The sequence below is a fragment of the Erpetoichthys calabaricus genome, chromosome 10 (assembly GCF_900747795.2).
Source record: "Erpetoichthys calabaricus chromosome 10, fErpCal1.3, whole genome shotgun sequence".
NCBI lineage: Eukaryota > Metazoa > Chordata > Cladistia > Polypteriformes > Polypteridae > Erpetoichthys > Erpetoichthys calabaricus.
The window spans coordinates 72,613,023-72,627,939 of NC_041403.2; the positions used below are offsets into that span (position 1 = coordinate 72,613,023).

Consider the following 14,917-nt stretch of genomic DNA (forward strand, 5'->3'; position numbering starts at 1 on the left):
GACTGGGAGACTAGTCAGGATAAAGGGAAAGATGACTGCAGCAATGTACAGAGACATCCTGGATGAAAACCTGCTCCAGAGCGCTCTTGACCTCAGACTGGAGCGATGGTTCATCTTTCAGCAGGGCAACGACCCTAAGCACACAGCCAAGATATCAAAGGAGTGGCTTCTGGACAACTCTGTGAATGGCCTTGAGTGGCCCAGCCAGAGCCCAGACTTGAATCTGATTGGAACATCTCTGGAGAGATCTTAAAATGGCTGTGCACCGACGCTTCCCATCCAACCTGATGGAGCTTGACAGGTGCTGCAAAGAGGGAATGGGCGAAAATGGCCAAGGATAGGTGTGCCAAGCTTGTGGCATCATATTCAAAAAAGACTTGAGGCTGTAATTGCTGCCAAAGGTGCATCGACAAAAGTATTGAGCAGAGGCTGTGAATACTTATGTACATGTGATTTCTCAGTTTTTTTATTTTTAATAAATTTGCAAAAACCTCAAGTAAACTTTTTTCACGTTGTCATTATGGGGTGTTGTGTGTGTAGAATTCTGAGGAAAAAAATGAATTTAATCTATTTTGGAATAAGGCTGTAAACATAACAAAATGTGGAAAAAGTGATGCGCTGTGAATACTTTCCGGATGCACTGTATGTATTCCAAATAACGATGTACAATTTGCCTTATACGATTCCAGGCACCTCACTCCCAGATAAAGATGTGAAGCAGGTTAGGCTGATAAAGGATAAAGATGGAAATGTACTCACATGTGAGGAGAGTGTGTTGAACAGATCAAAAGAGTACTTTGAATGAAGAGAATAAGAGAGATAGAAGGCTGGATGATGGGGGGAGAGTGAATCAGGAAGTGCAAAGGATCAGCAAGGAGGAAGTAAGGACTGCTATGAAGAGGATGAATGGAAAGACTGTTGCTCCAGATGATATACATGTGGAAGCACGGAAGTGTTTAGAAGAGATGGAAGTGTAAAGTGTAAAGATGAAGAGTTTTTAACCAGATTTGTTTAATGCAATTTTGGAAAGTGAGAGGATGCCTGAGGAGTGGAGAAGAAGTGTACTAGTACCAATTTTTAAGAATAAGGGTGATGTGTAGAACTGTAGTAACTACAGAGGAATAAAACTGATGAGCCACAGCATGAAGTTATGGGAAAGAATAGTAGAAGCTAGGTTAAGAAGTGAGGTGATGATTAGTAAGCAGCAGCATGGTTTCATGACGGGTCAGAGCACTAGAGATGCGATGTTTGCTCTGACAGTATTGATGGAGAAATATACAGAAGGCCAGAAGGAGTTGTATTACGTCTTTGTGGACCTAGAGAAAGCATATGTCAGGGTGCCTAAGGAGGAGTTGTGGTACTGTATGAGGAAGTCAGGAGTGCTAGAGAAGTATGCAAGAGTGGTACAGGATATGTACAAGGGAAGTGTGACAGTGGGGAGGTCTGTGGTAGGAATGACGGATGCATTCAAGGTAGATTACATCAGGGATCAGCTCTGAGCCCTTTCTTATTTGCAATGGTGATGGAGAGGTTGACAGGTGAGACTAGACAGTCCCCAAGGACTATGATGTTTGCAGATGATATTGTGATATGTAGCGAGAGTGGGAGCAAGTCAAGGAGACCCTGGAGAGGAGAGGAATGAAGGTCAATAGAAACAAGACAGAATACATGTGTGCGAATGAGAGGGAGGTCAGAGGAATAGCGAGGGTGCAGTGAATAGACTTGGCAGAGGTGGGTTAGTTTAAATACTTGGGATCAACAGTACAGAGTAACGGGGAGTGTGGAAGAGAGGTGAAGAAGACAGTGCAGACAGGGTAGAGTGGATGGAGAAGAGTGTCAGGAAAGATTTGTGATAGACGGTACCAGCAAGAATGAAAGGGATGGTCTTGAAAGACGGTAGTGAGACCAGCTACGTTATATGGGTTGCAGACGGTGGCACTGACAAAAAACAGAAGACAGCTGAACGTGGCAGAGTTAAAGATGTTCAGATTTGCATTGGGTGTAACGAGGATGGACAGGATTAGAAATTAGTATATTGGATAGTCAGCTCAGGTTTGATGGTTGGGAGGCAAAATCAGAGAGGCAAGATTGCGTTGGTTTGGACATGTGCAGAGGAGAGATGCTGGGTATATTGGAAGAAGGATGTTAGAGGAAATAGAGGAAGGCCTAACAGAAGGTTTACGGATGTGGTATGAGAGGACATGAAAGTGGTGGGTGTAATGGAGCAAGAAGACAGGAAGATATGGAAAAAGATGATCGAAAGTGACAATCCCTAACAGAAGCAGACGAAAGAAGAAGATTTTTAAAATTTAATTTAAAATGTAAATATTCAGAGAAAAGTACAAAACAAGAAACTAATGAAGGTCACAGACCAGATTGTTTCCTATAATGAACAACTTAAAGAAAAAGTTTATGTTATTCTTTCATAATCCTATATATTAATTTGCCACATAAAACTGTGTTCTAAAATGATATAGATTTTAAAAATACTTTGTCTGTTCTTGCAGTTTACAATGGGTCTGTGAGGTCCATTGGTGAATGAAAAAAAAACCAAAAACTTAAAACTTACCAATTACGTCCACTTTGAAGTAGCAAAAGTTTTGATCCAAGAAAATATGCCTTCCGTGTTTCTGAGGTATCCTTGTGATAATGAAAGGAAGCTGGAAATCATTAATTTATCACAGACTCTTGGAACTATTTTTCTTGAGATATGAATACATCTCCTGTTCACTTATTCTCTAATGGCCATTGTTGTGGAGTTATGACAACCCCAACAAGCCCCCTATGCCAAGCTCTGTTCTGCATATGATCATACTTTTACTTCTGTAATTTTGCTTCTTCAGTTATGTTCTGCCATGGCTTTTAACAACAAACAGGTGCATGCCAAAATCATATAATTATTTTTTTCATAAGCTGTGCCTCTTTTCATCAATTACATTCTGTGTTGTTATATTACATAGCCTACAGAGTGAGATTCACACTAAATAGCAGTGTATTTAAAACAGCACATACAAGTAGGTTTTTAATTGTACTTTTGCACAAATAACAATAAATCTGAAATAAACCAATTACACTGCATTACATTTTTAATAAAAGTCTTTATTTTAGATTTTTAAAAATGCTAAGTCACCTGCACATTTCTGTGGTGTGTTTGGTGCATGAAAGATAAAATAAATACTCATAAAATGAAACTGGCAGAGTGTGCAATAGAGCAGACTAAAGCACCAAAAACCAATTATCAATTTTTTTGAATGCATGAGAAGTCACTCTTGCTGAAGGATACGGTAAAAAAGGGCATACGATGATGTATTTGAGTGAGTAAACTCACTGACACCAACTCACTCCAATCATTCCATAAATGCATGGGGAGAACATGTAAAACTAATGCAGACCCTGATGCTGTAAGGCAGGAATAACAGCTCTCTGCTAAACCTATGCACGAAAATGTACTAGTGTGATTTTGCCCTGAAATGGGCTGGTGCCCTGTCCAGGGGTTGTTCCTGCCTTGTGTCCAATGCTTGCTGGCATATACTCCAGCTGCTCTGCCACCCAGCCTTGGATAAGTGGGTTGGATGAATTAATGGATGCCTATAACAATTGTATGCTATGTGCAAGCACCCTCTCATTGAAGCATGCACATGCATTATCAATTTAATGACTGCAGGCATTATCTTTGTAACAGACCTAAGCTTCTATATATTGAAAGAAAATAAGCAATTGTAAGTGTGTCTTTTTCAGTGATTATTGTCTAGCTGTCTACAGAACAGACAGCATTTCAGAACTGGGCATCAACATTGAATAATGTCAATAACGGCATGTGGGGATGACTTTCCAAGGTGAATCCATGCCCCTGGCACCAAGTAGGTCTTCCCTGTCTCACAGGCTACAACAAGAACATTCTCCTGGGGGCCGAAACAGTGCCATCGAGGAAGAAGAACTAGGTAGTTGGTAACATGAAGTGCACAGCTGGTCTCCTTTGAAAATGGCTGAATATTGCAACAATGCTTTTGCTTTTTTACCTTCCTCAAACAAAATGGATATACTGCTTTCAATATGTGTGTAATATCAAAATGTGGATCGATAACTCAATAAAATTTTTGGATTGAAAAAAAATTATCAAACGTGTTGTGATGGTCTGCTGGGAACGTCTGGCAGAGTCCCCTGTTAGAAGTAGCTTCAACTCCCACCTCCGGCAGAACTTCGACCACGTCCCGAGGGAGGTGGGGGACATTGAGTCCGAATGGGCCATGTTCCGTGCCTCTATTGTTGAGGCGGCTGACCGGAGTTGTGGTTGTAAGGTGGTCGGAGTCTGTCGTGGCGGCAATCCCCGAACCCGTTGGTGGACACCGGCGGTGAGGGATGCTGTCAAGCTGAAGAAGGAGTCGTATCGGACCCTTTTGTCCAGTGGGACTCTGGAGGCAGCTAATAGGTACCGGCAGGCCAAGTGGAATGCGGCTTTGGTGGTTGCTGAGGCAAGAACTCAGGCATGGGAGGAGTTTGGGGAGGCCATGGAGAACGACTTTCGGACGGCTTCAAGGAGATTCTGGACCACTGTCCGGTGTCTCAGGAGGGGGAAGCAGTGCAGTGTCAACACTGTATATGGTGGGGATGGTGTGCTGCTGACCTCGACTCAAGACATGTGGGTCAGTGGGAGGAAGAACTTCGAAGACCTCCTCAATCCCACTAACATGCCTTCCAATGAGGAAGCAGAGCCTGTGGACTCGGAGGTGGGCTCCCCCATTCTCTGGGACTGAGGTCACCGATGTGGTCAAAAAACACCTTGGAGGCAGGGCCCCGGGGGTGGATGAGATACGCCCGGAGTTCCTCAAGGCTCTAGATGTTGTAGGACTGTCTTGGTTGACACGTCTCTGCAACATTGCATGGACATCGGGGACAGTACCTCTGGATTGGCAGATCCGGGGTGGTGGTCCCCCCTCTTTAAGAAGGGGGACCGGAGGGTGTGTTCCTACTACAGAGAGATCACAGTCCTCAGCCTCCCTGGAAAAGTCTTTTCGGGGGTTCTGGGAGAAGAGGGTCCGTCGGATAGTCGAACCTCGGATTCAGGAGGAAACAGTGTGGTTTTCGTACTGGTCGCAGAACAGTTGGACCAGCTCTACACCCTTAGCAGAGTCCTGGAGGGTGCATGGGAGTTAGCCCAACCAGTCTACATGTGTTTTGTGGACTTCAAAAAGGCATTCGACCGTGTCCCTCGGGGAATCCTGTGTGGGGTGCTCCGGGAGTATGGGGTAACGGACCCCCTGATAAGGGCTGTTCGGTCCCTGTACAACCAGTGTCAGAGCTTGGTCAACATTGCCGGCAGTAAGTCGAACCCATTTCCAGTGAGAGTTGGACTCCGCCAGGGCTGCCCTTTGTCACCGATTCTGTTCATAACTTTTATGGACAGAATTTCTAGGCGCAGCCAGGGTGTTGAGGGGGTCCGGTTTTTTTTGGACTCAGGATTGGGTCACTGCTTTTGCAGATGTTGTTGTCCCTGTTTGCTTCATCAGGCTGTGATCTTCAGCTCTCTCTGGATTGGTTCGCAGCCGAGTGTGAAGCGGCTGGGATGGGAATCAGCACCTCCAAATCCGAGACCATGGTCCTCAGCCGGAAAAGGGTGGGAGTGCCCTCTCAGGGTGGGAGGCGAGATCCTGCCCCAAGTGGATGAGTTCAAGTATCTCGGGGTCTTCTTCATGAATGAGGGAAGAATGGAGCGCGAGATCGACAGGCGGTTTTGGTGCGGCGTCCACAGTGATGCGGGCTCTGCGTCAGTCTGTCGTGGTGAAAAAGGAGCTGAGCCGTAAGGCAAAGCTCTCAATTTACCAGTCAATCTATGTTCCTACCCTCACCTATGGTCATGAGCTATGGGTAGTGACCAAAACAACGAGATTGCAAATACAAGCGGCTGAAATGAGTTTCCTCCACAGGGTGTCTGGACTTTCCCTTAAAGATACGGTGAGAAGCTCAGTCATCTGGGAGGGGCTCAGAGTAGAGCCGCTGCTCCTCCGCATCGAGAGGAGTCAGATTTGGTGGCTCGGGCATCTGATCAGGATGCCTCCTGGACGCCTCCCTGGTGAGGTGTTCCGAGCACGTCCAACCGGGAGGAGGCCCCGGGGAAGACCCAGGACACGCTGGAGGGACTATGTCTCCCGGCTGGCCTGGGAACGCCTCGGGATCCTCCCGGAAGAGCTAGAAGAAGTGGCCGGGGAGAGGGAAGTCTGGGCATCTCTGCTCAAGCTGCTGCCTCTGCGACTTGACCTCAGATAAGTGGAAGAGGATGGATGGATGGATGGATGATAAAAATGATATTTGGTAAGTTAATACTTTCTTTATAATGGGACACTGGTATCTATAAACTCCATTATAAACGGCAAGATTGAGCTAGTTATTTTGAAAAATGTATAAAGTACGCTTCACTTAAGAACACAATTTCATTTGGCAAACTAATATATACCATGATTGTAAAGAAATAACTTTGACTTGAAAAATACCAAACTTATCCTTTAATGAGTATTTTCTGATTAACAGAGAGAAGCAGAGATGTGAAAAGATGCTTTAAGCAAAACATCACTTGTTGAACTAACATTTGTGAACATATCAATCAAAAGATGATACATTTAATGGACTGATTTTTGCTGACAACATTTGAAAAGGGTGAAGAAAAAAAGAGCTAACACACCGTCTGGCTAGGTGACCTGCTGTCACAGTAGCTTAACATCCTAGTACTGCCTTTAGACTTCAGTCTTCAGTACCAAGGTGTGCTTTGGAGTATTATGAAAACAGTCAATTCAGCAAGACAAAAATAACGTTTTCAGATTGATAATACTTTATTGGTCCCAGGAGGGAAGTTCAGCAAATGCCCCTTGCAAAATAGTGGGTCAATAAAACTTTGCAAATTAACCTAAACAGCATGCAGAATAAGTTGGGAGTAGAAAACCAGAATACCCAGCAAAAAACACACCCAACCACTCTCCCAAAATTCAACCACCAATTCCCGTCTAAATTACTGATAACCTAAAACTTGAGACTGAACACAGTTGGTGTTGTGGTTAATACAATAATTTTTTATGTGCAGTACTAATATTCAATTTTTTATAGTTTCAGGTTTATGTGCAGCTATAGTCCATTGCATTCTACAACTGTAGCTAAGAAATTAGTTGAGATAATCAACAGCTGTTCTTGGTTTGATTACTTCATAGTTCATACCACTTAAGTTGTTTCCAAACGTTGCAGAGTATTTCTTGTACTTGCATGTACAATAATATGGTGTACCTCAAGTTTCAATGCTGGACTAAGTGCTGGAAACTGGTTTAACCTTAACTCATCTAATTTCTAAATGCTAAGAGCTGCCTTTTCCAGCTTACAAACATTGCAAAATTAAGATGGATTTATAATATGCAGGATTGTATGGGGTTAGTTCATTCATTCTTATCAAACACAATTGACAATGGTAATGCTTTTTATTAAGCCCCACTCTTACCACTACAGTTAATTGAAAACATTGCAGTAAGGATCATTACTGGAACTAAAACACCGCTCCCGTTCTTCATTATCTCCAGTACGATCTGGTTTAGAGCTTCCTGTGCTCCCATTACATTAATGACAGAAAAATACTGTTAATCAATCACAAAAGACAGGCACTCATGAATAGACAAAGTATTCCGAATTGTACTTTTAAGTCAAGCTTGTAAGACCCGCAACCATACATTTTTTAATCCGCTTCATTCAATACTGCCTACAGAAAGATTACTCAAGCCGACCTTTTACCAGTCAATACAGAGTAAACAAGTATTCAACAATAATATTGTATTATGTGTGGGGAAAGCAGACAACACGTAAACCGACACGGTGGGAGACAAAGTTCCAGTAGCGGTTCTGGTAGGACCGTACAGCGGCAAGAATCTACGCACCGTGCCTCCTAGTTTACAGATCCGTCTTCAACAAAACATTCTACACATTCCAATTGTTCACACTGGATCTTTCGTGCATTTGATCCTGTTTCTCCTCTGTTCAACAGTACTATTTTAAATTTGAGTAATTTCAATAAATCACACTTACCGGCAGTGAAGAGCGTAAACAACCTTTCCACCGCTGCAACACGAGTTATAATATGACACTTCAGAAAACGCAACAGATTCGCATTTACCACGGTTTATCTGTTCGCTTTTTCATGCTGGGTATTGCAATTGACCTCATAACAACTGTACACCACGTGAGAAATCTCACATACCCCAGAATGCAATGCACAACTCGCGTCACAACGTCCACTTCAAACTAAATCTCTTACGCAATAAACTGAAAGTATCGTGCTATGAGTAAGTTCCATTCGTGTTTGCTATGCCGCTGCGTATTAAGCGTGTGTTTCACTGATGAGAAGTTTAATGCTGTGTTTATTTAGACCGCGGCAGCGAAGTAACAATTTTTTCAATCACAATATACCAAAAGCAACCAATTGTATCCGGCTGCTGCTCGCCAGAGGTAACATCTTTGTCTCTTTGGTTACCGTGCTTGGAGTAACTGAGTAGTATTGCAAAGTTCAAAAGAATATACTGGAAAAAATACCCATACTACTGATTATATCATAAGTACTGTATAGTGATGGCATGCCACATTTATTATAATTCATGTATTAAGACATTTATTAAGGAGTGACATTTAATGTCAGTCTTTATCGACTAAATGTAAGCCGATGTAGTGGACTAGAAAAAGCAATGGTTTCCGAAAATGAGGGACAAAACAGAATCGCAGCCAAGCCTGACTTTACAGAACACCGCGCCAACGAGCAACTTCCAGTTTCAATGGAAGATTATGTAATTTACCAAAAAAAGTTTAATGGCATAGGAGGTGCGTATTAAGTCTTTATTTCATGAAAAATTAAAGTTCTCAAAAGTAAGCAAAAGTAACGCCGTGCTGAAATCGTGTTAAAAAACTGAAAGGCGTAGAAGGACAGAGGAACATTTTTCTCAAGGTGTTAAAAGATATGTGGTTTCCAGTTTGGTTAAAAAAACTTAACTGGTCATTAGCTGGTACGTTTTTGTAACAAATCTTTAATACTGTAACTTTATCCGTGTATTTATCTGGATTATCATGTAAACTAAGGCAAACAAATGCCCCGTAACCGAGAATGCACTAGTTACTGCCTATCTTTATTAGCTGTATAGACTAAAGTGACCCTGTATTCGGATTCAGCGGGTTAGAAAATGGATGGATGCAGTTGTTAAGTTTAAAAGTGGTATCCTGTAATAAAAGGTGATGCATATTCAGTTTAATTGTTGATTATATATTGCCCAGAGTGAATAGTTGCAGGGCTGTCATAAGGCATGGGCATGCTGGGCAGTTGCCTGGGGGCCCCACGAGCATAGGAGCCCCATGCTAATCTATGTGTGATGTGACTTGCTGAGTGGTTGTGTAGGTAGGGGCCCAGGCCTATAATGCTATTAAGACAGCCCTGAATGGTTGCGGTTAAACCTTAAAAATATACCACAAATTCTTATATTTTAATTGTTTTAATCCTTTATTCACCATAAACAATTTCTTATATTAGGAATTTGTCATTTTTTGCATACCCCAAGTTACTCTCCAGAGAGGTGTTTTTTTTGTGTGTGGGGTACAGCACCCCTGCAGCAATTGCAGCTTAAGGGCTTTGCTCAAGGGTCCAGCAGAGTAGCATTCCATCACTGCCAGGATTCAAAACAAGCAACTACTGTATTACCAGCCCAGATCCTTTAATCAGAGAGCCACCACTCCAAATACCTGTACATATACTAAACAAGTTTGTAATCAAAAATACACAATGATGCTGTGCTCTGCTTATAAATATATATGCTTTGCATTCAATAATAAAACACAAATAAAGCAAAGCCCCATAATAGCTTGACTTGGGAAAGGACACCATCATTGTTTTGCTCCCTTCCTTCCTCACAAGTGACCACAAAAATTACAGTCACTAGTTTGCTTGAACTGAGACTGTCCTTGCTAAAGCCTAAAGAAGGGTGCAGTGTTGGGTTTTGCTGATGTTCACAAACTGTGCTGTAAACATCCAGTGCTGCAGCTCTGCAGAGGTACACACAATAACATTATAGCTCTCAACATTATTTCAGATTAATATTCTAACTCAACCCGGACATAATCCATCATCCATTACCAGGTCTAAGTACAGTAAAAAAAACACATCTAGCTAAAAATATAGAACAATAATTAATAAATTAGTTGACCTGCTTAAAACAAGTTACTCATAGAAAATTTATTAATACTGTCATCAAAGTCCCAAGTTGTGTGTCAGTTTACTCTCTGTGGACGTTAGAGAAATCGACTTTAAATGTTGTTTCATCCTTACTCGCAGTTCATTTTTGACATTTCAGCAGGCCCTACATTTTTATCATGGCACCAAGGCTCTGAATTCTGTGACTCAGGTGGTTTTAATTGTAATGAGCCCCTTACCCCCAGTTTGGGAAGCCACATATACCTGAAATATAATTTAAGATACCTTTAAAAAGATATGAAGCTGGCATGAAATATCACAAATGCATTTCAAAGTATTTCAGATGACTTTAATATGTTAAAAATATCTTACAGATTATAAAGACATTGAAAAATCAGAAAGTGATTTTCAGATAGTTGAAAATCAATTTTAGGTATCTTCAAGTGTGTAGGGATTCAGACCATCTCAGAATGATATTGCAGATATCATAAAGCACATACTGTATTAATAATTTTGAGATATCTAGAAACGAATTTAGACACCTGAACAGCTGAGCTACGTTAAGGATACAGTACAGTATTTCTCTTTTGAGATTTCATTAAATGTTAATTTGACTTCCAATATATACCAGCAGATGGCACTATCAGTCCTGATGACCGAATATATCCCTTAGAATTTAGATTTACCTGTAAACTTTTTTTTTTAGTAATAGTGCCTCCTGTGGTAATAATCTACAAAATAATTTTGCTGAAAACGAAGTCTGGAGGATTAAGAGTTTTTTAGTGGCAACCATTTATAACTTTTGGTAAAGCAGAATTAAGTTAATTCCCCCCTGAAAAATAAAATTAAAAAAGCAAACCATGTTTTGCATGTCATCTAGCGTCAATCACTTTATATTTGACAAGAATTTAATTTACATTTACACAGATATCCATTTGCTCATCCATTCAGTATCAAACCTACTTAATCCAGGTAAGGGTTTCAAAGTCTCGGAGTCCTGCCATGTGCAAAAGTTCGCTGATGACACTGCTATCATGGGCTGCATCAGGAATGGGCTGGAGGAGGAGTATAGGGACCTAATCAATGACTTTGTTAAATGGTGCGACTCAAACCACCTACACCTGAACACCAGCAAAACCAAAGAGCTGGTGGTGGATTTTAGGAGGCCCAGACCCCTCATAGACCCAGTGATCATCAAAGGTGACTGTGTGCAGATGGTGCAGACCTATAAATATCTGGGAGTGCACCTGGATGATAAATTAGACTGGACTGCCAATACTGATGCGCTGTGCAAGAAAGGACAGAGCCGGTTATACTACCTTAGAAGGCTGGCGTCCTTCAACATCTGCAATAAGATGCTGCAGATGTTCTATCAGACAGTTGTGGCGAGCACCCTCTTCTACGCAGTGGTGTGCTGGGGAGGCAGCATTAAGAGGAAAGATGTCTTACGTCTGGACAAACTGGTGAGGAAGGCAAGCTCTATTGTTGGCATGGAGCTGGACGGTTTAACATCTGTGGCAGAGCGAAGGGCGCTCAGCAGGCTCCTATCAATTATGGAGAATCCACTGCATCCACTTAATAGTATCATCTCCAGACAGAAGAGCAGCTTCAGCGACAGACTGCTGTCACTGTCCTGCTCCACTGACAGATTGAGGAGATCATTCCTCCCCCAAACTATGCGACTCTTTAATTCCATCCGGGGGGGGTAAACGTTAACATTTAACATTATACATAGTTATTGTCTGTTTTTCACCTGCATTATTATCATTCTTTAATTTAATATTATTTATTGTATCAGTATGCTGCTGCTGAAGAATGTGAATTTCCCATTGGGATTAATAAAGTATCTACAGTGGTGTGAAAAACTATTTGCCCCCTTCCTGATTTCTTATTCTTTTGCATGTTTGTCACACAAAATGTTTCTGATCATCAAACACATTTAACCATTAGTCAAATATAACACAAGTAAACACAAAATGCAGTTTGTAAATGGTGGTTTTTATTATTTATGGAGAAAAAAAAATCCAAACCTACATGGCCCTGTGTGAAAAAGTAATTGCCCCCTGAACCTAATAACTGGTTGGGCCACCCTTAGCAGCAATAACTGCAATCAAGCGTTTGCGATAACTTGCAATGAGTCTTTTACAGCGCTCTGGTGGAATTTTGGCCCGCTCATCTTTGCAAAATTGTTGTAATTCAGCTTTATTTGAGGGTTTTCTAGCATGAACCGCCTTTTTAAGGTCATGCCATAGCATCTCAATTGGATTCAGGTCAGGACTTTGACTAGGCCACTCCAAAGTCTTCATTTTGTTTTTCTTCAGCCATTCAGAGGTGGATTTGCTGGTGTGTTTTGGGTCATTGTCCTGTTGCAGCACCCAAGATCGCTTCAGCTTGAGTTGACGAACAGATGGCCGGACATTCTCCTTCAGGATTTTTTGGTAGACAGTAGAATTCATGGTTCCATCTATCACAGCAAGCCTTCCAGGTCCTGAAGCAGCAAAACAACCCCAGACCATCACACTACCACCACCATATTTTACTGTTGGTATGATGTTCTTTTTCTGAAATGCTGTGTTCCTTTTACGCCAGATGTAACGGGACATTTGCCTTCCAAAAAGTTCAACTTTTGTCTCATCAGTCCACAAGGTATTTTCCCAAAAGTCTTGGCAATCATTGAGATGTTTCTTAGCAAAATTGAGACGAGCCCTAATGTTCTTTTTGCTTAACAGTGGTTTGCGTCTTGGAAATCTGCCATGCAGGCCATTTTTGCCCAGTCTCTTTCTTATGGTGGAGTCGTGAACACTGACCTTAATTGAGGCAAGTGAGGCCTGCAGTTCTTTAGACGTTGTCCTGGGGTCTTTTGTGACCTCTCGGATGAGTCGTCTCTGCGCTCTTGGGGTAATTTTGGTCGGCCGGCCACTCCTGGGAAGGTTCACCACTGTTCCATGTTTTTGCCATTTGTGGATAATGGCTCTCACTGTGGTTCGCTGGAGTCCCAAAGCTTTAGAAATGGCTTTATAACCTTTACCAGACTGATAGATCTCAATTACTTCTGTTTTCATTTGTTCCTGAATTTCTTTGGATCTTGGCATGATGTCTAGCTTTTGAGGTGCTTTTGGTCTACTTCTCTGTGTCAGGCAGCTCCTATTTAAGTGATTTCTTGATTGAAACAGATGTGGCAGTAATCAGGCCTGGGGGTGGCTACGGAAATTGAACTCAGGTGTGATACACCACAGTTAGGTTATTTTTTAACAAGGGGGCAATTACTTTTTCACACAGGGCCATGTAGGTTTGGATTTTTTTTCTCCCTAAATAATAAACACCATCATTTAAAAACTGCATTTTGTGTTTACTTGTGTTATATTTGACTAATGGTTAAATGTGTTTGATGATCAGAAACATTTTGTGTGACAAACATGCAAAAGAATAAGAAATCAGGAAGGGGGCAAATAGTTTTTCACACCACTGTATCTATCTATCTATCTATCTATCTATCTATCTATCTACAGAAGTGATGTCTGACATAAGTCTTTTAAATTTAGTCTTTCTTAATTTCTTTTCTTTTCTCCTTGAAGTGTGTGTATGTGGGGTGGGGTGAGGAATAGAGTGATGATTGGCTCTTACAAAAGCAAATTGCAGAGACTTGTGATTATGAAAAATATTAATGAAAAATGAAGAAATCACACATTTCACACATTTTTGTAACATATTTGTGTTTGTTAGCATACCCAGAGGAGGCTAGATGGTCTTTTGACCTTGGAACCCCTAGTGGTTTATTTTCTCTGGTGCCTGCAACAGACAGAGTTTTTTTTTTTGTTTTACCTTTCCATCCTGGCCATCTGACCATAAGATTTGTTTGTTAATCTGGACGTTTAGAGTCTTAGTTATACAATTTTATTTTTTTTCATAAATTATTGCTCTTTAGTGTTTTACTTTTTTTATATAATCCTTTGTGATGTATCTATTATTAATATGAAGTGCTTTGAGCTAACGATGTGTATGAATTTATGCTCTGTAAATAAACTGTTGTTGTAGTTAAAGGCAATAGCAATAAGAATCAAGAGATTGTTTGCCAAATTTTAGAGAGATTGCTAAACTCAAAATCATGATTAAAACTAGAAGATTTTGACCAAGGTTTTCTTGTGTGTATATCCTACAGCTTTCAAAGTAGTTTCATCATGCACTAGTCGTCTACAGTATATAACATTCCATGGTTTTGTGGGTCACATTGCATGTGCATAATGTGAGTCTTAGCCACCAGAACCACAATATGGTGGTGACAGTACAAAGAAAAACACAAAATGTGTTGATATGTCACTGTCATAATGGTACAATTACAAACAAGTGAAAAAATAATATTGTGTTTCTGACAACCAAAAGGGCAAGACAGCAGTGCTGTTAAATGACAGGATTTTGCCTTTGTCATACCCCTGGCACTCCAGCCACTGTAAAAACTTCATGCAGCTCTGAAACAACAGAGAAGACTCCTTTCTGCTCTAAGTGGTAATAGCTTTGCTGCAGCTGCCTACAGGAAGGCTACTCGCATGATGAAGGGGATGGGGTAAAGTCCTCCGGAGCCTCATCCCCAGAAGAGCAAACGGGGTCAGGCCTGTTGGGGATCCAAAATGGAGTAGTGCTAAAGTTTCGCCTGCTGCACAGCAGCTCTTGGGCCCTAATTTGACGTGGCCCATCCAGGTATGCACATGGAATGTCTCGTCT

The 14,917-nt window shown here is 41.4% G+C and overlaps 1 protein-coding gene across 7 annotated transcripts in view; it reads right to left on the reverse strand.

Annotated features, from left to right (window-relative positions):
- LOC114659144 (kynurenine--oxoglutarate transaminase 3-like) overlaps positions 1–14,917 on the reverse strand; it is a 181,746-nt gene that overhangs the window by 46,638 nt on the left and 120,191 nt on the right. For 2 of the 7 annotated variants that reach the window (XM_028811416.2, XM_028811418.2), the window contains exons 1-2: positions 8,056–8,242; positions 2,570–2,640 (exon numbers count right to left, since the gene is read on the reverse strand). The gene's annotated coding sequence lies outside the window, so the exon portion shown is untranslated. Of the gene's footprint in view, positions 1–2,569; positions 2,661–8,055; positions 8,243–14,917 lie in introns of those variants that run through there. The other 5 variants (XM_028811417.2, XM_028811419.2, XM_028811421.2 and 2 more) reach the window with 3 other exon arrangements.